This window comes from Astatotilapia calliptera, chromosome 8, assembly GCF_964374335.1.
Source record: "Astatotilapia calliptera chromosome 8, fAstCal68.1, whole genome shotgun sequence".
NCBI classification, from domain to species: Eukaryota; Metazoa; Chordata; class Actinopteri; order Cichliformes; family Cichlidae; genus Astatotilapia; species Astatotilapia calliptera.
This window is the reverse complement of record NC_137429.1, coordinates 16,864,794-16,878,310: the sequence shown is the minus strand read 5'-3', so window position 1 is coordinate 16,878,310 and position 13,517 is coordinate 16,864,794. Positions and strand designations below refer to the sequence as shown.

Here is a 13,517-nt window from a genome sequence, read left to right as displayed (position 1 = left end):
TTACATTGCATTTTTTGCTTAGTTTTGGGAACAACAATGAGCATCACATTTGGATTCACCTGTAGTTTTCTTTTCTTGTCTGCATTTTGAACCACCATAAATCTTGATGTTAGACAACCTTTGACATCCCGCATTAACCCAGTGTGAGAATGAAGACACAATTTTGATATTTGTAAAGAAATAAACTTTATTGAACTTCCTTTTAATCTGCATTTATTTACTTAGATGTATTTGTTGGAATGGAGCAGGAGAAAGACCACCATATAGAATAAAATGGTTGCAGCTGCAACTGCAAGTAGTATTCACCAGGTCAATGGATCCAATAATTGCCCACATGTACATCTAAAACATTTATGAGGATAGAATGTTAGTGGATGTATTCTTTTATTGTGGTAAGTATCTCTGTGTAACAAAGACAAACTGCTCTTGCCTGTAATGTTCTCCTGTAAGATTGTCATCTTGTAGGCTCAGACCAATGCGTGCTTCATTGTCAGCATTTTGCAGCTGTATTTCCGCTGCATGAAGGACAAATAAAAATCTTAGGAATACCATGTGGGACCACTGAATCTCAGGAATCAAACATATGTAGAACTAACACTTGTACATACCTGACATTGTTCTTCCTTCTTCTGCATGTGATGAAGCCGAGTTTCCAAAGATAAGACACATACAGAGGAAATAACCATTACTATCTTGGAAGAATTAGTGATTTTTATTCTATAAGTGGAAGATCTAAATATTAGAATGGAAAATCTGGAAGAATTTTTGATTTGTATTCTAAAAACTTGAAGAACTAGAGATTAATATCATAAAAATTAAAGCATTAGTGATTTTGATTGAACTTACCTTGAAGCAAATCTCTTCCAGTCTGCTGTATTCTTACCACACTCTGACATCACTGCCCCTCCCACCCAAACTCATGACTATAAAGACCTTTCAGCCAATCACATTATTAATTCTGCCTATATTACCAGGTACTAGTACTTGGAATTGAAGATGATTCGCTTGGAGTCTTTTCTGTAATTATAATAAATAACATTCAGTGAATCTGTTTTGTGAATCTTATTAGTGTACTGTAACTTTAATCTGGAATTACACCTTTTCAAACAAATTATTAAACTTGTTTTTTTAAGTGTTGTTTTAATCTACAGTTAAAATGGGACTTCAAGTAGTAAGTAGGTATATAACAGTATTATATAAGAATTACATTACAATGCTGCTCCTCATGTTGTGATTCAGCTGCAAATCTTTGCATTATATTCTTTTTGAATACCATGACTGTGGACTTTTCCCATCCTCCATCAGTGTGAGAAAGAAAACACAGGATTTTGCAGTTGAACAACAAGAACTTTATTGAACTTTATCTGAACATTGTTGTATATGAACATATGTGTGCAGGTGCATGCATGCTTGTGTGTGTGTAGCTATGTTTGTGTGTCTTTATTGGCAGTCATTTTCCTTTCCCATCAGCAACACCGTCTGCCTGCAAAGATAAATGAAGAGAGGAGATTCTTAGTATTTGTTGCAGTAACTTTCATCTGATATTTCATTTCTTCATAGCCGTGTTTCTGTATAACTTACATTGGTGGGCACATCATAATTGCTGGACTGAGGCTCTTTAACAGCTGCATCAATCTTAACCTCCTAGGTCCTGGCGTCCAAATATGTGGACATCACATTTTGGGTTATTTAGACCAAAATACTCAATTTTGCTCTACAAGGGCCTGATATCCACTTACGAGGACATTATACTGCTACTGTTCTATCAAAATTTTAAATGGATATCCTCATATGTGGCTCTCATTTTTCTTAGAAACAAAAATCTGGCAAGTCTTTGTTTTTACATTCATCAGGTCCCAATCAGCCCAAATATCAAAGAGAAAATAAAAATGCATGCCATGGAAGAGTTCAGGTCATAGGAGGTTAAGAAAGAAAGTAACAATTGCAGGAACATAGCATAGTTTTTTATAATTTATAATTTATACTTATACTTAGAGTGTGGCTAATTTCCTATCTGGCTATTGAACATCTACAGGTATGTAACAATTTAATAAAAAAAATCTGATGGTACTGATGTCAGTGAAAGACCAAGGGGATAGGCATCTCCATCTGATCAATGCGATGTGGAGACAAGGTAGGTGATTAACACTAACAGTTAAAGAAAAGACTTTTCAACTGTTAATGACTTTTTGTGTTACTACAGGAACTTACAGTGGCTGGCACATCATTGCTCTGAGACTGAGACTCCTGAAGAACTGGAGTCTTACTAATTCCATCTTGCTCCAGTAACTCCAGTGCATTGTTTACTGTATCCAATATTTCAAAACGCCATCTTCCTCTCACATGCAAGACATACACTGGGACCCTGGGATCCGAAGTATTCTCCTCTTTTTTCATTGTCTTGCTCTTGTGAAGAAGCCACCTGGTTTAGGGCATGTGGTGCTCTGTTGTAAAACATTACATGCAAAAATGAACAGTCAGATTAAATGTGGTTCATGTAATGTAGTTCTGTATTGAAAGATCAAGGGATTGGGATGAAAAAATGAAAGCATCAATCATTTGTATTGTATAACTGGAAGATTTAGGGAATATGATGAATAAAATGAAAGAGTTATTCATTTGGATTGATGGAATTCTGATTGAACCAGCATTCAAATAAACCCCTCTTCTCCATCTTCTCCAACTTCTGCTAAAAGGTAACAACAAGGACTCCTAATTCAAGCCTGTTTCCACCGCCACTCCTCCAAAGTTGGCTGTTGTGCTCAATGATTGTTCAGGCATTTAGACAAATGAATTCTGCTGTCTTTTATAGGATGATGGATCACTGAAAAAAATATGTTGTTGGATTTACTTAATTCAATGGTGGACATTTGTTGCACACAGATGTTTTGCTTTGGCAGCAACTTAAACAATTGAGTTAAATTAACACAATTTATTCATGTTCAATAAACTTGTGCAATTTGTGTTGATAAAATGTGACTTAAACATGTTTTGATGAAGTAATTTGAGCTCTTGGAATATTTTAATCCTTCACAATTTTCTCACGTTATCCCAACACGATTCAATAACTTTTACCCAATACTACTTGGTCACTTAAATACTACATGTTATCTTCAAATTACATTTTGCTATTATATTCTAGTATCAAATACACAATTTTCAAATGGAGGCCTTATAACAGATTGTATTGTTCTCTTCCAAGATGGTTGCTGGCATCCACCAGTAACCTTTCAAAACAAAATGTCTAATTTCACTGCAGTAGGTAAAGAATTAAACTGACATTACTCCTCTACTGAATCTATATAAATCAACAGTTAAATAATGTCAGTTCTTCCGTGTTCTCTGGAATCAATCACAGCAAAAAAATTGGACTGTTTCTTTTGAAAAATGTTGGGAAAGAACAATACAAAACATTCTATTTAAGGCCTCTAACGTCAAGATTCAGTTAAACAACAATTATGACTAAACAATTTGAGGTAATGTTAGTTTCCATTAACATTAAATTAGGTTACTGAATTGGCAAACACCTTCCTATTAACATTACCCATTTTACCCCAATAACTAAAGAAATTAGCACTTGCAGGTCAAAACCTTTATTCAAGAGACGCAAAAATAACATTGATACAGTGACTGTCAAAAATTACAGCACTGATCATACTGTGACATCTTGGTTCAAAACAGCACACTTAGAAATATTCAACGTTCTTTACTTCAACTGAATGAAACTGAAAATACCATTTCACACGACCCATATGGGATATTTAGACTGTATAACTGTTCACGCTACATCTCTTCACTAGTAAAAGAAAGAAAAAATACAAAGAGAAATTTAAAAATGCTGCCAAACAGACAAACAGAACTTGTACAGAGCAAAAGGAAAAACAAACAACAACAAAAAACGGCTCGTCCTCATGGCAGTTGCAGAGTATATAAAAATGAACCCTGCGATCCGTTCCTGGAATTGAGCTTCAAAAATGCAGCAGAACAAGTGTGAGATTTAAATGTCCTCTCACCTAGAGCTGGTCACCTCACATGCATAACAGTGAGCTTCGTTGCAGGAGCAGTTTTGTCTTAGTTGTGAGCTTTTCTTGAGAGCTGAGTTGCATCCAACTCCATTACCACCCATTGAATCACCTCAAAAGTGTAGCAGAGTTGTGATGGGTAACTCATGTTGAAGGAATAAAAAAGGTCCAAACAGCATGGCTACTGCAAAGGTCACGTTATCCAGATCTTGAAGAACAACATCAGAAAAGTCATTGCCTGGCGCATCTCTGGAGACAGATGTTCATTGTGGTTTTCTCAATCTGTGCAGTGGCCTCAGTCAAGTCCTGGTTAAACACAAAACATTTCTTTAAGATTCCTTTTTAAACTCATCTCTTTTGAATCTACCAGTTCTAATGTTAGAGTAATTTAAACCAATGCAAGCAACATAGTAAATAGCTATAGCCAAAGAGTGGCCTGCCATGCTGCCATTCATGGTCTAACAGAGTTTCTAAGAGAGGGTGAAAAACATAATAATTTCAAATGCTTTACATTAGTTTTTGTTAGAAAGACCATCAGAAATCCAGGTTATGTCACTCAGAAGATGTTAGAATTTAGACTTTCAGCCCCACAATTTGGTTAGCTGTTGGTCAGTTGGTCACTTTTTCAAACAAAAGCTAATATAAATATTGGTGGGATTTTCCTTTGTTCATTAGAATGACAAATTTAAAGTTTTTTCACACTGATGTGACCCCTAATACAGGGGTGGGGATGGGGCCTCAAGGGCCGGCGGCCGAGTTCACTACCAGGCCTCATGTGAACTTCAAATTATTAAAGAGGACTACTGGTCCTAACCAGTCCAATGAGGGATCAAGTGGATAACTAAATGCATTTTTAAATGTTGCAAAGCCACAATCTACTCATAAAACACTCACCATGAACTCCTGCACCAAGATGTTGCAATTGTCTTTCACACAGATGCGGAGCACTTTGATGAGGGACTCCGAGCATTAATGTCATCCTTGACTATTATAACAAAGAAAACAGAGATTTGTGAACTTTTCAGTAGCACAGAAGAAAATGATCCCAGACAAAAACTCTTGACTTTTTAAACCAGTCAACATGCAACACCAGCATCTACAAAGCAATATCAAAAGTTCCTGTTTGACATCAACTTTATGGATATATAGTTTCCAGAACATTTATTTTTTAAAAAAGATAATTTTTTCTCAGTGGGCCAGTAAATGCGTGACGAAAATTATGGCATCCTTTTAGTGGAATCATTACTCACAGGTAATAGTTGACTGTTTCAATGGATGTAGCATAAAAATCTTTTACTGACCTAATGCAATGCATATACACTTTGTAGTTAAAGAATTTTAAAGTTCTTACTGTCATTATGGCAGCTACATCCTTTAGCTTTGTGCCCTGGTCCCCCGATCACTTTGCAAACACTTTCAGCAGACTGTCAGAGAAAAACTCAGCTCCGTCAGAAACCTTGACTGCAAAGGCATGGTTGGGATGCACTGGAATGCTGCATTTTATCTGAAATGACATAAAATTATTTTGAAATAACAGCAGGCACTGTGCTTGGTTAATCAGTAATGTTTTGTTGAATAAAAACTGTGTTTCCAGATCTTATGGGATCAAAAAAAATCCAAAGATGTTTGTTTCTGATTTGCAACCCAACAACCCACAAGTTACAACCTCATTTCAGTTCAAGTGTGCATTAATGCGAGTCCAGTAATCACCTTTCTGGCAATACATACAGGTATAAGTTAAACCTATGGCAGATTTTGGATCTCTCAGTTGTATTAATAGGGTGAGTATGCATGCACCTAATAATTATAAAAAACCTATTATAATTAAGTTACAGAAACGAAAATAGAATATACTTTCTTACCATAACACCTTGAACCCACAATCCATCAGCTGACTCCTGGTGAAATGCAGAATAGAGGTCATCTCTCAATGTGCAGCAAAAAAAACAAAAACAAAAACAAAAGGACAGCAGGTGAGGCCAGGAGGGGTAGGGATGTAAGCTAGCATAATGCCGCTGATGATATTAGCTAAAGCTGTTCAATGTCCAAAATCTCACTAACACCACGGTGCAGTAAATACACAATGTAACTGAAGAGTCAGTTGACAAATCTATTCACACAGAAAACCAAATTATGTTATGAGTGCCTCGTAATTAGGTTTAATGTGATATTACGGCTCTTCTGCCAAAGACAAATTCAAATGAAAAAGCGCCAATTCTTTGACAACAGATAAAACAGCAAATAAGCTAACGGCTCTTTTTTAGCATGTTACATGGCGACACTCTAGACGTTTAACTACATTTGGCTGAAATATGGTAAAAATGAATTCAAAAAAATCAAGACATACCAAAAACGTAGAGTTGGCTGCTCGACTTGACTGAGATGGATGCCTTTTTTAAACCACGATCCAAAGCCCGCGAGATGAAATCACGCGTGGTTTCACGAGATTTAACGTTGCTATCTTATTGACTTACTTCACCTGAACATGATATGAACAATTTAATGCACCCTTTCTGCATATCATGTAGTTTTTACACTATATAGTTACATTTAACTTTAAAACATGAGGCAATTGTGTTAAATGCATGCAAGATGCTTACATAAATCCAAGAGATGGCCAGTCCCTTTTTTTCAGTGATCTTGGAAAATAGGAATAGCCATTAGGAATTTTATGTGTAACTAATACAATAAGATTTGCACAGCTACCATTAGGAATCTTTTAATTTGAAATTATACCTTGTAAATGAAATCAATAAACTTTGATTCTGTGCTATTAAATAAAGTGCTGTACAAATGTCCACATAAACAAAGGTGTTATCTATTACTATTATTATTATTAGCAGTAATAATAAAATATAATATTAATCAGGATCAGAGAATTTTACTACTGACTGAACCACCTATAAAAATGAATCCAATTGAGCCCCGTGTTGAAATTATTTTTAAAAACACATAAAATATAATCAAATACATAAAATATAAACAAATACATTAAATTAAGTTCAGATGTTTGGTGCACATAGAGTGGCATGTTTCTTAGTCATACCGGGTACATAAGCACAATGTTCAAAGCATTAGTCATTTATATTATAATACTGGAGTGTCTAGGGACAAAGATGAAAATTATGGAAGTTTAGCTATTTTTATTACATAATTGGGAGGACGAGGGATTGGGGTGATAAAAAATGAAAAAATAGGGATTTGTATAGACTTACCTTAAAACAAATCATTGCCAGTTTGCTGTACTCTCATCACACTCTGACATCATTGCTCCTCCCACCCTAGTTAATGACGAGACAGGTCTTTCAGCCAATCAGACGATCTAGTTTGCAATCATTGTCTAGGGTAACAGTTCTTGGAATGTATTATTAAATTAAATAATAACAACAGAATCCAGTCTTTAAGGCTGGACCCAAACTATGCTGCAGGTCCCAAAGTCAAACGATTACTGTGGAATCACAAAAATTGTCTAAATTCTTTAATCTTTAATAAAATGATCAGCGTTGCTGCTCTACCAGGTGTAATAATTACGTTTAACATCCAGGCATCCATCTTTTTTTCCACTCGATAAAAGTTAACATGACAGTTCCCGGTGGTAAGGAACAAATGCAATCGCATGGCAGGATGCTGTAAATGGACCAAACTTCAGTCAGGAGAACAACTGAGAAAATCCATCCACAATATGAGGTTAGTCATTAATTAAGAACTTAATTTATCTCAAGGAAAATTCGTTTGTCAGACACATGCTCAATCATCAACCACTTAGATGTCTTTTTCTGTCTTCCATGATTGCTGTTAGGGGTGGATTTTGATTATCGATTTATCGATTAAAATAGATTCTAGCTTAGATAATGTTGTATTGATTTATTAAAATCCTGAATCGATTTTGAATCTAATTCACAGCTAAAACAGTGACTTAGAGCAGGTACGTGGATTCTGCACACATGCACCCGACAGATCAGAATCAGTGAGATGTCGCCTTTCTCACCTGACAACACGGACGCGCTCGGGGCTGAAAGCCGACAGTTCACTGATTCTGATGTTTCAGTGGGTCAGCGCTTTATGTTTACGCCCTTTTTGCGATAGATTCTGAAGCTGCAGGTTGTATCTCTCTAAACAATATTGACTGAACCAGCAGCAAAAGAAGATCCAAAATAAGCTTCACATTTCCCTTCACATAAACATCATCATAAATTTCATCTTACTTTTGGTGCTTTGCTTTCACCACAATAAAAATCACACTTCATGCAGAGCTATCTCTCTCTCTCTCTCTCTCTCTGTGTGTACTTCAAAAACAGTTTCTTGTCTAGAAATCTCAGTTTTCTGCATTATTTACTTGCTTATTACGCACAAGTCTACCATTGTTTACAACGCTGTCAGACGCTGGTTTTTTTTCGCTTTTACTTACTTCCGAAAAGAGAGCCTAATTTTTGCTGTTCAATCAGCTACTGAACAAATGTAAACTTTTTAAAAATTGTGCAAAATTGCATAATGCTTGGTTTTGTCTCTAATAACACCTCAGTAACTTTGCTCTATTTCACTTCAGCAGCATCATGTTTATATGTTGATTAATTGTTTTCTTTCGTTTTTGATCTACTGCAGAATATTTTTAAGGTCATCTGCTATAAAATCCCTGGCCAGGAAAATGATCGTGATCAGAATTTTAATATTTCTGACTGTCTGAGGCAAAAAATTTAACTGAATCGAATCAATCGATTTGGGACATTGTGAATCGGAATCGAATTGATTCTAGAAATCCGTGATGATACCCAGCCCTAGTTTTTGTCCCACTTATCAGCTTTATCCCCTAGTCAAGTCCATGTCTGTTATGTTTCCTTTTTTGCTTTGAAAGTCTGTGTCCTATGTCAATGTATCAAGTTTTGCTTCCCCGTTTATTAGGATCAGCTATGCCTCCCTCCCGTTTGCCATCCCTCGGACTGCACATTCTCCACAACATTCGCCTTCACCCCCTTCACTGCTCACCTGCTCTGCTTGGTGGAGGATGTGCAGCCCGGCCCGGCCTGAAGCTCTGTTAGCTGCCTGGCCAGCAGTTTGGTCATCAACTCTGCCACCAGCTCCATTTTCACCTCAACAATTACTTCAGTCATTAGCTCAGTCTCCTGTTCAGTCACCCTCAGTTCAGTCACGCTCAGCTCAGTCGCCCTTAATTCAGTCTCCTGTATTGCCGCTATCCAAATTTCCTGTATTGCCACTATCCAAGTCTCCTGTGTTGCCGCTAGCTCAGCCATTAGCAGGGCCTGCACCTCAGCCATTAGTTCAACTTCCTGTTCAGTCCATCGCTCAGTCGCCCCTAGCTCAGTTATGTGCTCAGTCGCCTTTAGCTCAGCCATCAGTCCACTCATTGGTTCAGCCATCATCTTCAACTACTCATCTTAAGCAGGGAACACACTTCATAGAAACATTTAATGGTTCTCAAAAGCTGGCCATGTGAGAGACAGTAACTCCCTCCAGGGCCTCCCAGAGGCTGAGTGCCAGCCACCAGCCGACTCAAGACCCCTGGAGGTTAAGACACCAGCGCCAACTACTTCACCTTCCGCCTCCGTCCTCTGCTGGGTTTGTTGGTGAACATTTTCAGCTTCCTGAGGACTGCATCCCGCTGTCGCTACCTGAGCCAAACCAATTTGCTGCTCAACTCCAGCCAGTGTAAGGAATACCAGAGGTCTCTGAGCCTACTGGTTCTGTTTTGTGCTTGGCAGAGGTCCCTGCACCAGCTGGTTCTGCTCTGTATCTGCCAGAGGTCCCTGCATCAGCTGGTTTTGCTCTGTATCTGTCAGAGGTCCCTGCAACTGCTGGTTCCTCTCTTTGTCTGCCTGAGGTCCCTGTACTTACTGGGTCTGTGTCTGTCTCCGCTGGAGGGTCGGAGGGTCCCATCCAGTCATCTGCCTCCACTGGAGAGTCCGAGGGATCACCTCAGCTGTCTTCTGCATCCGCTGGAAGGTCCCAGGAACCTTCTGTACAGCCGGCCTCCGGACCAGCTTTTCACACAGTGGGCCTCCGGAGCTGAACCTTTTTGGACTATTGTGCTCATGGCCTACGGGTCAACCCTTGAACCATCAGTGAACTGTTCTGTGAGCTCCTGCGTTTCTCGTGGACTTTCTGTTTTCACCTTTTGGGTCCTCAGTTATTCCTCTACACAGCTCACTCCGCTAGCCGTGAGAAGTTGTTGAAATACAGCAGGAGAAAAATAATCACATAGAGTGCAATGATCACAAAAAACAGCAATGAGGATTATCTACATGAACAATTTGTCCAAACATCCACGTCTGCACCTGAAAGTTATCAGTTTCTACGAATAAAATGTAAACATGATTGGATTTATTATAATGTATAAAATATCAGTGTATTATGAAGAGAAACTGCTCTTACCTACAATGTTCTTATACAGGATGTTCAGCTTGTTGGCTCTGGAGTTGACCAAAGGGTGCTTCATTGTGAGCTTTCTAGGGAGCTTGGAAGGAAAAATGCCTGGATTTCCTTATGTTGCTTGCCGATGTTTCACCTCTCTACCAAGAAGCTTCTTCAGTTCTAAGGTCAAACGTATTGCTTATTGCACTGTAGAGGCTGGTGAGAGACAGTATTTCGTTTCAGGCTGGGTAACTATGGAGTGCCAGGACTGCCATAATGAATTAATTAAATACTCCATTAAATAATTAATTAAATGTGTCAATAATTAATTAGAATTGGAATTAATTAATTAAATAAATAGTTATGACACATGTAATTAATTAATTATTGACACATTTAATTAATTCTTTATTTATTTCACATTTTAATTAATTATTGACACATTTAATTAATTGTTGACACATTTAATTAATTATTTAATGATACATTTATTTATTTCATTTTGGCAGTCCTGGCGCCTGGCTCTCATCATGAAATAATTTTATCTGTCAGCCTCACCCATCAAACTCAGGGGGCGGGGTTAACGCTGATCGAGTCAAAACCATTGCTTTGGCCTGGTGGCCATTGTTTCTAGCACACAACAACCGGCATGTGGAAGCTAACAGAACTGAACTTTGAAAAACCCTGTTCGTGTGTCACCAAATACCGTTTTAATATTTTTTTAGCCGAGAATGTAGTGGTTTAATCTTCATGTGTCTGGTCGGTTTGTCAAGATACAGCCTCTTTGCAAAAGTGCTTCGATGATTTCGGAGATGTCTGCCCAGTCTCACGGCAAAGCATGGGATAGACCCGCTCGCCTCGCAAGCAATCCCACCGACAAAGCGCAGGCCCCGGTACACAGCTGTAATAACCCCCGCTGACTTCTTTTACTGAGGTTATATTTATCGGTGTTTTATTTCCTGATGTTCTTATGTGTCCTACGTGTTTCAGTCGCCAATTCTGAATTATAACTAACATTAAAAACATGTTTAAGGAGGAGAGAGAGCAAATAAATCTGTTTAACATCTGATCTTTGGGTTTTTGTTCAGCAATCAGCGTGACCTGTGTATAAACGCATAAAAGAGATAACGTTGGTGTTTCCGTCATGTAGTAACTGCTGGCTTTAACTGTACAAAGGTTGTTCGACACTATGAAACACATACAGACTTCATGATGTTCGGCTAATATTTTTATTGTGAATATTAATCATGAGGGTAAACGGCCCTGTACACCACGGCGCGAGGTCAGCATATCCACGATATCCTCAGCTCCATGAGTTAACACAAAGTTTCCCAGCTGACTATCTAACTGCCAACTATTCCAGAGACGTGAAAATATACAACATAAAGAAAAGTGTAAGAGACTCAGCAGCAGATTAGAATAACAGTTATACATTTAATAAATCACCAAATGAATCCAAGAAACGAGCAAACCTGTTCGGACAGTTTGAGTTTGTGTTCCCTCAGCTGCAGACTCGCTGCTGTTTAAATGTTTGAAAAGGAAGATTAGATATAAAGCAAACGTCAAACATAGACTCAGTCTGCCTTCACATTTGATATGAGGCCAGCACGTATAGTGGCTGTGTCCTGTTTTAAGATCATACATGTAAAATTGTTGTCTGACCTGCGTCGATCCAGCCGCTCAGAGTCCGTGGTTACCATGGTTACTGCATAAGCAGCTATAATGTTAACAGCTGGCACTGAGGAAACCTACCGGCAGCATGGGTGTTTATGTTTTTCATTGCAAAAGAACCGTCTGAATGGTTAACTGAAGTTAACTTGGATAAATTATAGTTAAGGAGTATCACAGATAATGCCTACGTGAGCTGTGTGACTGTTCACCACTACACTGAAATCAGTAGGCTATTACTGAAATACACGTGCTATATCATAAACTATAATATAAATAGGGAGGTCCTATTAACATGTTTAGTTTTAAAGGACACCTTCCTGCCTTTAGTCTCATTCATGAGCAGTATTAGTTTTCTTCTAACATCCAGAAGTCTGCACGATGTGTTTCATAGTTTGTAATAAGCCTTTGACAGGTAAACATAACATGACCGAAAAAGCAACAAAAAAAAAAGAGAGAGAGAGAGTGTTGACATAAGAAGAGAAAATGCTCTCAATTATGGAGACAGGCAAATGGTTCATTTATGTTTGATGTGTGTTTATTCCTCCCTAAATATCGTCGGTGAAGTTTGCCATGCACGTCAGATTTTCCTGCGTGTCCTGGGTCTGCCCCGGGGCCTCCTCCCGGTGGGACATGCCTGGAACACCTCACCCAGGAGGCGCCCAGGGGGCATCCTTGTCAGATGCCCGAACCACCTCAGCTGGCTCCTTTCGATGTGGAGCAGCAGCTGCTCTACTCTGAGCCCCTCCCGGATGGCCGAACTTCTCACCCTATCTCTAAGGGAGAGGCCAGCCACCCTTCGGAGGAAGCTCATTTCTGCCGCTTGTATCCGCGATCTCGTTCTTTCGGTCACTACCCACAGCTCGTGGCCATAGGTGAGGGTAGGGACGTAGATCGACCGGTAAATTGAGAGCTTCGCTTTTACACTCAGCTCCCTCTTCACCACGACGGACCGGTGCAACGTCCGCATTACTGCAGCTGCAGCCCCAATCCGTCTGTCGATCTCCGGTTCCCTTCTCCCATCACTCGCGAACAAGACCCCGAGATACTTGAACTCCTCCACTTGGGGCAGGAACTCATCCCCGACCCGGAGTGGGCACTCCACCCTTTTCCGGCTGAGAACCATGGCCTCGGATTTGGAGGTGCTGATCCTCATTCCCGCTGCTTCACACTCGGCTGCGAACCGTTCCAGTGCGAGCTGGAGGCCTTCACCCGATGAAGCCAACAGAACCACATCATCTGCAAAAATCAGAGATGAGATTCTGAGGCCACCAAAGCGAAAGCCCTCCGCCACTTGGCTGCGCCTAGAAATCCTGTCCATAAAAATTATGAACAGAACCGGAGACAAAGGGCAGCCCTGGCGAAGCCCATCACCCGCCGGGAACGAGTCCGACTTATTGCCGGCAATGCGAACCAAGCTCTTGCAACGGTTGTATAGGGATCGAATGGCCCGTAGCAATG

General features: G+C 39.3%; 1 protein-coding gene and 2 long non-coding RNA genes across 5 annotated transcripts in view; 2 read left to right on the top strand and 1 right to left on the bottom strand.

Moving 5' to 3' along the window:
* Positions 1 to 13,517, top strand: part of LOC145430302 (uncharacterized) — a 358,832-nt gene that overhangs the window by 55,657 nt on the left and 289,658 nt on the right. The gene's annotated exons all lie outside the window — the stretch shown is intronic.
* LOC145430307 (uncharacterized) overlaps positions 1 to 13,517 on the top strand; it is a 37,822-nt gene that overhangs the window by 4,808 nt on the left and 19,497 nt on the right. The gene's annotated exons all lie outside the window — the stretch shown is intronic.
* Positions 3,578 to 6,661, bottom strand: LOC145430415 (uncharacterized). 3 transcript variants are annotated; one of them, XR_013910988.1, is made up of 6 exons: positions 6,623 to 6,661; positions 6,370 to 6,501; positions 5,885 to 5,920; positions 5,374 to 5,526; positions 4,917 to 5,007; positions 3,578 to 4,328 (listed from the first exon to the last, which is right to left on the bottom strand). It is a non-coding gene; the product is annotated as an uncharacterized LOC145430415 (long non-coding RNA). The 3 variants fall into 3 exon arrangements; XR_013910987.1 differs by having other exon boundaries at positions 6,370 to 6,654; XR_013910986.1 differs by lacking the exons at positions 6,370 to 6,501; positions 6,623 to 6,661 and having other exon boundaries at positions 5,885 to 6,362.